Source organism: Anser brachyrhynchus (assembly GCF_964034855.1).
Source record: "Anser brachyrhynchus genome assembly, chromosome: 3".
NCBI lineage: Eukaryota > Metazoa > Chordata > Aves > Anseriformes > Anatidae > Anser > Anser brachyrhynchus.
This window is the reverse complement of record NC_137696.1, coordinates 79,504,998-79,517,308: the sequence shown is the minus strand read 5'-3', so window position 1 is coordinate 79,517,308 and position 12,311 is coordinate 79,504,998.

Sequence of the window (12,311 nt, the reverse complement as noted above, 5' to 3'; positions counted from 1 at the left end):
CTCTTGACACAGACTCTTAGCCAACGTCTGAGAAAATCAAACAAAAAAACAAAACTAACAAAAAAACCTGCAAGAGCTGTCTAGCAAGGGGAACATCATCCATACTGCTAGGGTAGGCAGGCAGGCATGAAAGTCCTATGCAATTCTCTTCACGTTCTGTGTTATCTTAGAGTTTAGAGTGCAACATACAGCCATTTGCACAGCAATGTGTCTCCCTCGCAGGGGGGTAAACAAACACCTTCAGGTGAGTCCTCATAGGTTGGGAAAAGCTCTTTTTCACAGGCTTCTCTAAGACCTGCTATTTCAAAAAAGTCTGAAGTTCCTTTAGAAGTATATGAGTATTTCTACAAGCATCATCTTGCAAAATTTTCTCAATTGCATAGTCTCTGTTGTTCCTCGACTGTAAATGCAAATAAGGTCTTCTCTATGGAAATACATCTCTCCTTTTCTTTCTCAACAGCTTCTTAACACTGAAATTCTCATGGGTTTGAATCATACCTAGAAATCATGAGAGATGGTGAATTTGAAGGATAGAAATGTTGTTAACAGGCAAAAGCTTTGGTCTAAAAATATCAATCAATGGTCAAGCAGCATGAACGTTCCTTTATACCATGAGCAAATAAGTATGATCAAATACTGATCTGGAACAAGAAGCATTATTTGAATAACGAATAACAAGTTAACAACACACAGAATTCTGTTTTACCCTCTCCTTTTTTCCCCATCTTTGCAATATAAAAATACTTACAACTTTGTGTTAAACATCATACTGATCCTGATAAAGTTTTTTTTTTCTTTTTTTTTTTTTTAATCTTGTGTGTGTGTGTGTGTGTCCTTACGCTTATGTGGATGTGAGAATTACATTCCATTGCAGGATGTCACTAAGGAAAATCTTGAAGACTAACATCTTCTCTGAACCTAGTTTTAAAAAATTAAATGGGTGTTGGAGAATCATCAGGGAACATAAATGAGGGACATACACTCAGCTGCTACAGAATCTTAATATGAGCAGATATCCCACTCATCCCCCCTTCCTCACTCCCACCCCCGCCCCATCATACCCCATAGCTTTACCACGTACAACATATCCAATAGAACACCATCCTTCCTAATAGCATTGTTAATGTATATATTGATAACAACTATAGGGATTATTTTTTCTACAGTATTCTTGGCAGAAACATATATTTTTCTTTCATGTGACTCATAGGTGCAATGTTGCTGCAACTTAGTTTTAGTAGTAGTAAGTACCAGAAGGTAAAGACTTTGCTTCTGTTTTTAACAACAAAATCCCTATCAAAACCAAAAGAAAAGAAAAATTTAAAATCATCTCCTCAATTATTTAGCGTAGTCTTAATACAAAGAGGTCTTAGATTGCAAAAGATACAATATTTTCTAGTAGCTGATAAGTCTCACTGCTTGTATGTCAGTAAACAAAGCAGTGGGTAAAGCAGCAACTGTGTATTCAAGCTCCTGAATGAAATCCTACAATTTCCTACATCTCTGTAGTGTAGGAGTCCCTTATTCAAAAGAAGTTTTTGGACCCTTATATCCTCTTGTAATCCTCTGCAAGAGAACCATATAGATCAGGGGCATGCTACAGAGGTGCAGGATTGTACAATTTAAAGACTGTTGGGTCACAGGTTTCTGCTTTGAGGAGAAACTCAGGAGAGTCCCAGATAGTGCCTGGGGACAGGTAGCAAGGTCCCAGACATGGCGAGGTGGTGACACATGTCCCAAGAGCAGCACTATAGCTCAGGCAGGGCTTGGGGACTCTGCTGCAATAGGGTTCTGGGGCTGTGGGCAAGAGCAGGGGTCCCATGTGAGGAGGCAGGGCCATTAAAGCCTATTAGTGCACTCAGGGCCCTGTCAGTGCCAGATAGCTAGAGGAAAGGTGCTAGTCCTGCAGTAAATGCATACAGACTTGTAGTCATTGCAGTTGAATAACGCAAAATGCAACTTAAAAATACATCTGGGCTGGCAAGACTTCATTTTCACTACTAGCCTATCCCAGTTACGCCAGAAGTTTCTGTGAGCTGAGTCACCTGAAGCATTAGTGAAGTGGCTTGAATGAATGGACTCAGAGAGAGGCTAAACATTAAAGGAAAGCAAATAAACAATCTGAAGAAGATGACAAGTGAGCTCACTTTCTAACAGCTCTGTGGTACTTCTTTTCATTTGGGACACATTCACAAACAACAAACAATTTATTAATGTCCTTCACTAAACTTAAAATGCTGTTGGATAATTTAAATAGAGAATCAATTCAGTTAATTCACAGAGAGAGAGCATTTGAGAAATAAATCAGATCTAATGACTTGACAACTTTGATAGAGAATTCCTCTGAGAGCCAGAATTCTTCTCATCTTAGGCACTGTTTTCAGATGCAAAACCATTTCTTTAATCCCAGAAGACTCCTATCAAACACAGACTGCAACTTATATTTACTATTGAAGTTACCTTACTAGTAATACTTTACTATTGTAGAGTAACTTCATCCGAAATAATTTCTAATAGATGAACAGCATAAACCAAAATCAGGAGTGCAGTCACTAAAAGTAAACACAACTATGAAGACAACTTATGTAAGAATGAATATCTGTGACAATCACAGGTTAAAGTTAAGTAACAAACAAAAGGTTAAACTATGAGCCTTATTAATGGAAATGTATGGATCAATACAACATTCTACATAAATAAGCAAAACTATCTGTGTCTGAGAAGAAAGGTTGGTCCGGTCTCACACTCTGGGAAAGCTGGTTACCCCCTGCCCCACGCAAGCAGAGTGTCCTCAACTTCATTGCCTCAACCCACAAAAAATGTGTAGGAAGCAGAGAGCAAACAGCACCATCTGCCCTCTACTTACCTTCTTCTCCAGAGAGCTGGGACTGAGCAGTTCAGTCCCATGCCAGGGACTCACTGCTTCACTGTGAGTGCTACTGGTTTATATTCAGGTGGTAGAAACTAGGCAAATCACAATCTGCCTGCCACTTCCTGACCTGCAGAACCATGCAGATTTCGACAAGGGAAAGAGGACCTCTCCTGATACAAGATATTCATCCTCAGTTTCAAAACACATTATGATACAAAAATTATTTAAATGCTTAATGAGGTTCTACTCAGACAGCAAAGTCATATCAAAACTCTCCATTGTCCCTTGATGTACCTCATTAAATTTTAGAAATACATTTGAAAAACTTAAGTCATCCAAGACTATTTCCACTTACAATGAAACTCACAACCTTCTCAAAATGAGATTCTGTTTGAAGCTGTCTCTCTCTATAAAAAACACAGATGTTTAACCTTACAAAGATGATTTTTATTCCCCTGTAAGCTCCCAAAAATGTGTATTCAAGCTGTTGGGATGTCCTAAATGTCTTTTACAGCAATATTTCATATAGAGAAAAAATTGCATGAAGTTCATTTCATACGTGTACATATTTAAAGTTTATTTTTAAGAAACATTAAGTGCACACAAGTCCATAAAGTAGTCACATTCACTGACATATGTTCAAGATGTGGGAATAAAGTCCTGAAAAATAATATATCTGAAATTCCTGGCAGTCACAGAATCACAGAGTGGAATAACTTCTCTGGGCAGTCTGGCCCAGTATTTTACCACCCTTCTGGTTATAAAAATAAATAAATTAATTAATTAATTAATTAATAAAAACAACAACAACTTCACATCTAATCAGAATTTCCCATGTTGTAACTTGTCTTCTGCTGCTCCACCTGTCCCTCGGCATTTTCAAGGGGGAGTCTGGCTCAGTCTTCTCTATCATCAGGTTAGGGTGGTTGTAGAAAACAACAAGGTCCTACCTGAGCCTTCTCTGAGCAAACACTGCTCTCCTAGCCTGAACTTCTTTACGGAAAGGGTTGTTAGGCATTGGAATTGGGCTGCCCAGGGAAGTGGTTGAGTCACCATCCCTGGAGGTCTTTAAAAGACGTTTAGATGTAGAGCTTAGTGATATGGTTTAGTGGAGGACTTGTTAGTGTTAGGGCAGAGGCTGGAGTAGGTGATCTTGGAGGTCTCTTCCAACCTAGATGATTCTGTGATTCTGTCTTTGTCCACTGCATGTTCCAGCCTCCAGCCAGAACCTGCTACCTCAGTGGAAGGTTTCTCCTCAGCCAGGGAGAGTTGTCTCCCAAGACAACAGCAAGCCCACCAGGATGCTTCCCAACCACCGTGTAGTAACTCTGGATGCTGTTGTCACCACATGCTCCTGCTGTCCATGTCTTCCTGTAGTTAATGTACTAACTAGTTAACATATTTAACATATTAATTAATGTATAATATAGTTAAGTAGTTAATGATCTTACAGGAGATTGTAAGGGTAATTTCTGAAACACTCTAAGCAAAATGGCAGTACTTTTTTACTTCTCCATGTTATAGATTTTAAGTAAGAAACAAGTGCAATATGCATTATAATTAGTTTGCATTTCTTCATATGCAAAAAGGAAAGGTAAAATATTTTTTCTCCTTACGTTTTAGGATCATGTTTTAATTGAAACATAAATATACTTACTTAAAGGAGGAAAGGCATTTTTCCAGCTCTATTTTGCTTAATAAAATAAATTTACAAGTATACAAATAGATTATACAAATAGCTTACAGATATTTTTAAAGAAATATATAAATCTGATATAGGCAAATTTGAAAGAATATGTTGAAAGAAAAAAAAAGTCTGTATTACTCTGTACTGGAAAAGAACATATATAGTGAAGATGAAAGTAAGTTTCAGGGAAAAAGGTTTCAAAACCTTGATTATAATTTGTATATATACTTTCAAGGAGAGGAGATTCCTTTATTGCTGCTTCTTAGAATCCCTTCATGCTTGTGATGTTTTACCAGATCTTCAACATAGGTGCAATTAAGTACTTTAATTTGAAGAATACAGTGAAATTGAGAAAAAAAAAAAAAAACAAAACACTGTATGAACAATGGACACAAAGGCTTCTCCATACCCACCTGTGCCAGCTGGTTTCTTCATGTATAGAAATGGGACAGGTCAGTCTAAATCAGTCAGCCTTGACACAGGCAGCAGATATTGCCCACTTTCTCACATCCCCAGACACACACTGGTCCCAATTCCCAGTGTTATTCTAAAATAATTAAAGCAATGTACATCCACACTGCCCTTTTTCCTTATTACTGTGGTACAATGGTACTTCATAAACTTACTTCTGTATGTCTTATTCAAGGAAACAGATAGCCAGGGTGCAAGCATGTCTCTCAGTGTAGGATCAATGTGTATGCTATCAAATTCATTGTCTCAGTGTATTAATAAGAACAGTTTGACAGAGAAGCTCAGGAAGGGAGAAACTACCAAATCCTTCAAAGAATGAATCTGAAACATCTTCCTATATTGGTTTTTAGTCTCTTTTTTATTACTTGTGAGCTGACATTTTGTGAAGCACATTCTAATGGGTCATCAGACTGGACATAGAGCAGAACTGTTTAACTGTTTGCCAGACTTTATAACCTTCAAAGGATATCTGTCCAGTTCTTTAAAGTTCTCTGTAGATAATAGAGGCTTTAATTTGTGGGTAATATATTTCTGCTGCCTTTGATTAATTATTGCACATGTTTTTCTGGGCAAGGTTATATTCTATTATTGTTTGTTTCTACTAGCGGTCTGTGTGACAGTGATTATATAAACATGAAAAGGAATGCAACCTGAACAGATTCTGTTCTAAGCAGTGAAAAATCAAATGGGAAATAACACAGAGACCAGAGGAATTTAAAACTGAAGGAATCTTTTTGGTAATGAGCTGCATTTCGATTACACCAATTACAATGCATCTCAGTTTTTGTTTAGTCATATGAAATCCTGTATTAATTTACCACAATGCCATTAAAACTGAGTACCAACTCTACCACCAGACATGGAATGATCTAAAATACAAGAGACATAGCATTCATAGAAAAAAACAATACCTTTGGATCTCTTTAGATACCTCGACTCATTACTGACAAAAACATATAAACTCTGAGTACATAATACTTTGTATGAATAGAACACGTTATTGTGTATTCTAAGCCTTGTCTTCTTATTAGGTGGCATGTGTACATGGAAAAAGGTATACGGGCAGCTATCAGAGAAATCTGTACACCTGTGAAATGTCATATTTGATTCCCTTTCTACCTGCACTGAGTGTTAGTCATATCCTACGAGATGTCTAAGAGTGAACTCCATAACAAGGTTCCCTCCCTGATAAATAAATATATGCCTGAGCTTACCTAGGTAAGTATCACTCATACCTTGAAAGACTACTAATTTGGGAAAAAGAGGTATATAAAGTTATCAAGGCTCAGATGTATATTGGCTTCTGTAAAATGTATTCTCAGTGGATTGCACTCCCAGAGATCAATCCACATGTCATTTACGATTGTTCTTCCTTGTGCTTGATAACAGATTGTGCAGAGGGACAAGTTAAATCTGTAAGGTCAGAGTATTCTTAATACATGTTTCATAAAGACTTAACACAGAACAAGTTCGCTAACAATATGCTCTTCTTCCTGAAAAACTCAGATAACTCACTGTTCCAATATTGAATCTGGCATACAGAAATAGGTAGAATTTAAAATATTGTAATATACATAAATCTTTCAACAAAGTTGCACTGTCAAGAACACTGTCAGATCTTAGGTCTGTTAGATAGCAAGACCTCATTTTTTTTTTCTTTTTTTCTTTTTCTTTTTAATATACTTTAAAATGTGGTAAGGTTTACTACTGCCTTCCCCTTGAATTTTGGGCATCTTACTGTAAAGCAGCCATTTTCATGTAAAAGCAGTAGATATGATCTGTATATTTGAAAGGATGAAACTAAGTTAGGATGCAGAAGTGTAAAGATCCTGTTATAATTTAAGAGACATTACCATGACTCAAAGTGAATTTTGATGCCAGGAACTCTGAGGTTACAACAGAGAACACAATTTGCTGGCTCCTTTTCTGGGTCAATTATCAGGCTCCCTGTACATTTATGTATATAAACAGAAAGCAGGGAAAGTTCCTATCTACCTTCTTTTCCTATCCATCTATTTTCATAGAAAGAAAAGAGACATACAGGCTGTACAGCAGATGTATCATATTCAGTATGTGCCTCTTAAGCTGGCAGGTGAAAGACTAGGCTGTTGGCAAGGCCTTGCCCTGAAGTGAAGCTAGCTTAACAGGATGTGGAAAACTACAGGATATGATATGAGAAATTGATATATGTGCCAGATATCAACATAAGAACCTGATGAAAGCTCCAGGTAGTGGAAGGGACAGACGGGTTTGGCAGATCATTAATGGGGAATTATGTTAGAAACGATTGAGCAGAGTGAGGGGGAATACCGAGGCCTTCCAGGAAGCAGGTTCTTGCAAGCCCAGCAGTGCCTACATGACCATATCAACAACACCTTGTAAGACCCAAATTGCCTTCCTTACAGCATCTGAAGTATTGAATTTGGGTACAAATGTATCAAATCTGGGATCTATGTGGAAATTGTACCTAATTACAGCTTGCCAGACCATTTGTTTGGCAGTAAATTGGTGTAGAGAAAGGCAGGTACAAGAACAGGAAAAAGGAGGGTCAAGTAACAGGGAAAGGAAAACCAAGGGGTGCAAATGCTTTGACTGGGGTTGACAACAAGTCCTCATCATAGTCTTGTGCTTGTTCACTATCAGCAGACAAGAACAATAAACCAGATGTTTTTCTGACCACCTCCCAGGAGTCAAATCTGTTTCCGTGGTCAGGAGTCCCAAGGACAGGATGTTTTCCGTGTCTCAGAGAACGCCTGGTCAGACAGATCAAGCATCCTGGTGTCACCATGTTGACACCCATACCAGGCTGACAGAATTGGCAATGACCTACCACTTCATGACAGTCCTCAGCCCTCAGCTATGCCTCTTAGCTACTGCATCATAGCTTATTCACTTACTGTGTTTATTCATGACCTTGAGGAACCAGTTTACACTATGTTACTGGACTGTATTAAGACCAAGGAAGCAGGTTCGCCCCTCAGGAGGTGTTGCTGAACACTGGAGATGGCAAAGCTCCCTCCGTAACCTTTATGTTCTCAACATGTCCAAGGGCTTTTAGAGAACACAAAATCATTCTAGGAGACTGAAGACTTTAACCTCCAGGCCAGATAAGGACCACGGCATTTTAATTATGTCATTTGGATGACTTGCCACAACCTGGTGAGACATTGTAAAATTAGATAGTTCTGTCTACACTATGTGTTTGCTCATGAAAGCATAGTAACAGTAAATGAGATCAGTAATCTTTAAGTATTTACAGACAGCTCTGCAGTTTCAGTTTTTCTCTTTTAACATTTTAGATAATTGATATGCAGTGCTTTACTAAAGATAGTAAAGATTTGTTGAGTTTTATGAAGAATGACAGACTTTTGAGTTTCCTCAAACGTTTTAAACGAGGGATGAGTATAAAAGTGTAGACCTTGTTAGAGAGAATTTTGGCGGAAAACTCTCTCAATCAAAAGAGTGGCTTGATAATGCAGCTGAGGCAGTAAGTTATCCCAGAATGAACAGTTCCTCATCCAGTTAACCTAGTATCAGAGTGGAACTTCACCTGAACAAAAAATAAGTAAATACCTTACTGGCTGGAGAAGCTGTTACTCCAGAGGTTTTCTTTTGCTACGGCTTTTGCAAGAACAAGCCAGTGAAGATGATCAGCACAACAGCCTGTTGTAAAGCTCAATTGCTATTTGATAAGGTCAAGGTAAAGCCATTTTCCTTCCTTTCAAAATATAAAGGTCTGGTAAGAGTAGCTTGTTAGCCAGAATGACACTGTCTAATTATGAAGACTGTAGCATCTCTGGGCAGAAACTTTTGAAAATCCTGGCTTACAATATAAAAAATAAAAATACCAGCAAATTTTTATGAAGTTTTGCAAAAGTTCAAAAGAATGATTCTTCATATGAATGCAGTGCCTCAATGAATAAAGTCTTTTTATGTCTGAAAGCCCAGTGCTGCATGTTTTTCCCTTCCTTTTCATCCAAAAAAAAAAATCAAACTGGCAATACTTCCTATGAAATGAAATAATATTTGGCTTGCTAATATTGACAACCTGAAGGCATAAAACTGAGCAGCATGACATAATTGAAATTAAATGGTAGGTCCTACTGGTCACAGTGAGACAATCTTCAGCCTCTCTTCAGCTGAACTGAAGTAGTACACAACATCTGTTATATTTACCAACCCTAGGATCCAATTAAACCTCAAGCAACAGATCTCCTTTAGAAAGTATTTTAGACTGAAATTTACCTTATACAATGTCAGGCTATAAAAGGTTTTATACTTTCCTAATTACCACCAACAAACTGACAATAATACCCTCAACATTTAAACTGCAATTCAGCTGAATTTATCTAGGGATTTGTGCTCTGTTCTTTCTCTTATGGTGTCCCATGATTGCAGCAGTGCTCTTCTGAATTGGCTGCAATTTGCAGAGAATAAATGTCTTTTTGTGACATGTAAGACACTAATTCTACAGTGATTTCTCATACATGAGATAAAATTGAGAGAGGAGCTAAACATGCTATTCTTGTTCCTATACTTCTGAATGGGAATGAATGAGATTCCACCATCAAATCACAGGCATAGAAGTGGGGAAAGGAAAGGAACCCAAGACATGAATCAACTACATTAATGGAGGCCAACTCAAGTGAAAACTTTCTGTGACAGTAGTTTGCTTACAATTCTTAAAGACAGACAATGATAAGATATTTTCTAGATAGACTGAGCATTTACCATCCAGATAGCAATGGTTTCCTGGTATTCAGTTTAAATATTCCTTGATCCAAATTGAGTTAATGTCATCTTGCCCTTGCCCAGAGAACAACTGCTCGCTATCTTTTTATAACAGCCTTTAAACACAAGATCATTTCATGACTCAGCCTCCACTTATCTAGACTGAGCAAATACTGTTATTTCAAGCTTTCCTGATAGATCATATCTTTTAAATCTCTGTACTGTCTTTGGGCTCTTTCCTAGACTGTGATGTATTTTGTTCACATCGTATTTTAAGACTGTTAACCCAACAGTGGAAAAAGCATTCTTCTCGAGGCCTTACCAATCCTGACCAAGATACTCATGGTCTTTCATACAATATTCCTAGTTATACTTGCCAAAGTAACTAAGATTTACATATTTTTCAATAACATCTTAAAGTTAACAGTAACTAGTCCAAGACAATGCCCATTCTTAGATCCTCTTTCCCTTTTTAGGATGTTTTTCAACAGGATCTGACTGACATCTCACAAAGGACACATTTTCCAACTCACTTGTCGACTTGAATTACCAGCCTTTCAGCTTAGAGCAGGAGTACTCCGGAGATTCTTGAACCAACAAAGGGACCATGGTCTTCTGAGAGTACTTAAACCTTAATTGTTTTCTACCCGCTGTGGCATGAAAAACTAAATTGTATAGGAGCATTGTACTCCCATACATGAAACAACATCCAGGAATACTGCTAGATGCTGGGACACAATTGCCAGTATTGTTAAACAGCAATGCCAACTCCTTGGCATGGTCCGAGGAAGAATTTGGTCCCATCCTATCTGTGGTTCTCCAATCCAGTTCCTGTGCATGGTTTGGGACAGGTCAGACACCTATTATTAGTTTTGTTGGAGATGTACTGCTCTAGAGTAATGAAGTTACTACTACAAGCATAGACTTTGGTGTCTAGGAAATCAATGTCCAGAGTACATTGGATTCACTGTAATAGACACAGCAAATATTTACTGGAATTTATTAAGTCATTCTTAATGCACAGAAAAGATTTGCAGGCAAAATATAAACAAGTTAATTCAAGTGAAAAGCATAGTTAGGATGTGATGACAGACACAAAGAGAGAAGCTCAACAGCTCACCTTATTACCTCTCTGATACATTGCCTTAACTTTGGAATTATCTCCATGTTTCTTTCAGCTAGACAAGGTAATCGAGCAGACTGAACAATCATCACAGCTTGAGAGATGCACCTTATTCAATAAGTGGGAAAGAAGGTTTGAGACGAAAAGTATGACTGAGCCCATGACGCTGACTTGCACATACTTTGTGAGAGACCCTTTGCTCCCCTATATTGCCTTAGCCAGTCATTTCCCATTTGTGCATTTGATTTATTCTTGATGAAGTATAGACATTTCTACTTGTCTTTTGTCAAGGTGTAATTGAAATTTGAACCAGCCCATGAAAGAGGTGGTAATCCTCCCAGTTTGCTGTCAGACATAACATATATTGTACCTTCTTTCTAACATCCAAGTCATTAGCAAAAAAATGGAACAGAATTGGCCAAGGGCAAATCCAGCTGTGCACCTGCTTGATGGTAATTTCTCCTAAGGTGCTTTTCCTTTGGGATGGGGAGAGTCATGAAAAGAGTTGTTTGGCAGGACAATAGTGATATCTTTCACAAAGCCAAAGGACTACAGAAACTGTTGCTCTAATGTGATTTAATTTAAAAGCAGATAACAACAGATCACGCTATTATATCAAGAAAATATGAAAGAAGGGTACTGTAGAAGATTGTGTTTTTTAATGTTCTGAGGTCCTATACAAAGACTGATATTTTTTTCCCCATAGGAATAGATTTAGATTTCAGATGCATAAACTTTACCTAGAAAAGTCAGTCAGGACCTACTCCACTTTAGCACAGATTTGTAAAGACAGTTAAGGACATAAATATAGTGATTTGGCAGAAAGTCATTTGCAGAGTCCATTTTGTTGTGTGTGTGTGTTTGTTTGTTTGTTTGATTGACTTCTTTTTCAGGGTGAACTTTATGGGAATTGTAGAAAACTCCATTTGTCTCTGAGGATTTTGTGCTGAAATTTTGAAAATCTTACTGAGTAACCAGCTTTCTACATTTGGCTTTTGTACCCTGTCACTTGTAACTGCATGAGGGAATGGTATCTATAATTAGTTTACTGGAAGGGGTTACAAAGTGTAAATACTAACAAAAAAATAAAGTCTCAAAATGAAATGATAATAATAGTAATAGTTGTAGTAGCAGCAGCAGCAATGATAATAACATAGCAGATGAATGTTTTACCATTCAAGCATTAAAATTACAGTGGGCTAAATGCTGAAATATATAATGGAACAGAAAAAAAAAAAAAAGAAAAAAAAAAGAAACACTAGTGCCTAATTCTCTTATGGTATATATTGATTAAATAAAAGTAGAGCTGGAGCAGCAGAGAATGGAGCCAAATTTTACTCACATACAATTCCCAGTCTAAAAATTCTCATGCATGGGCCGATATTATTCTCAGATCTAATCTTATTTAACAACATACCTAATCTTTA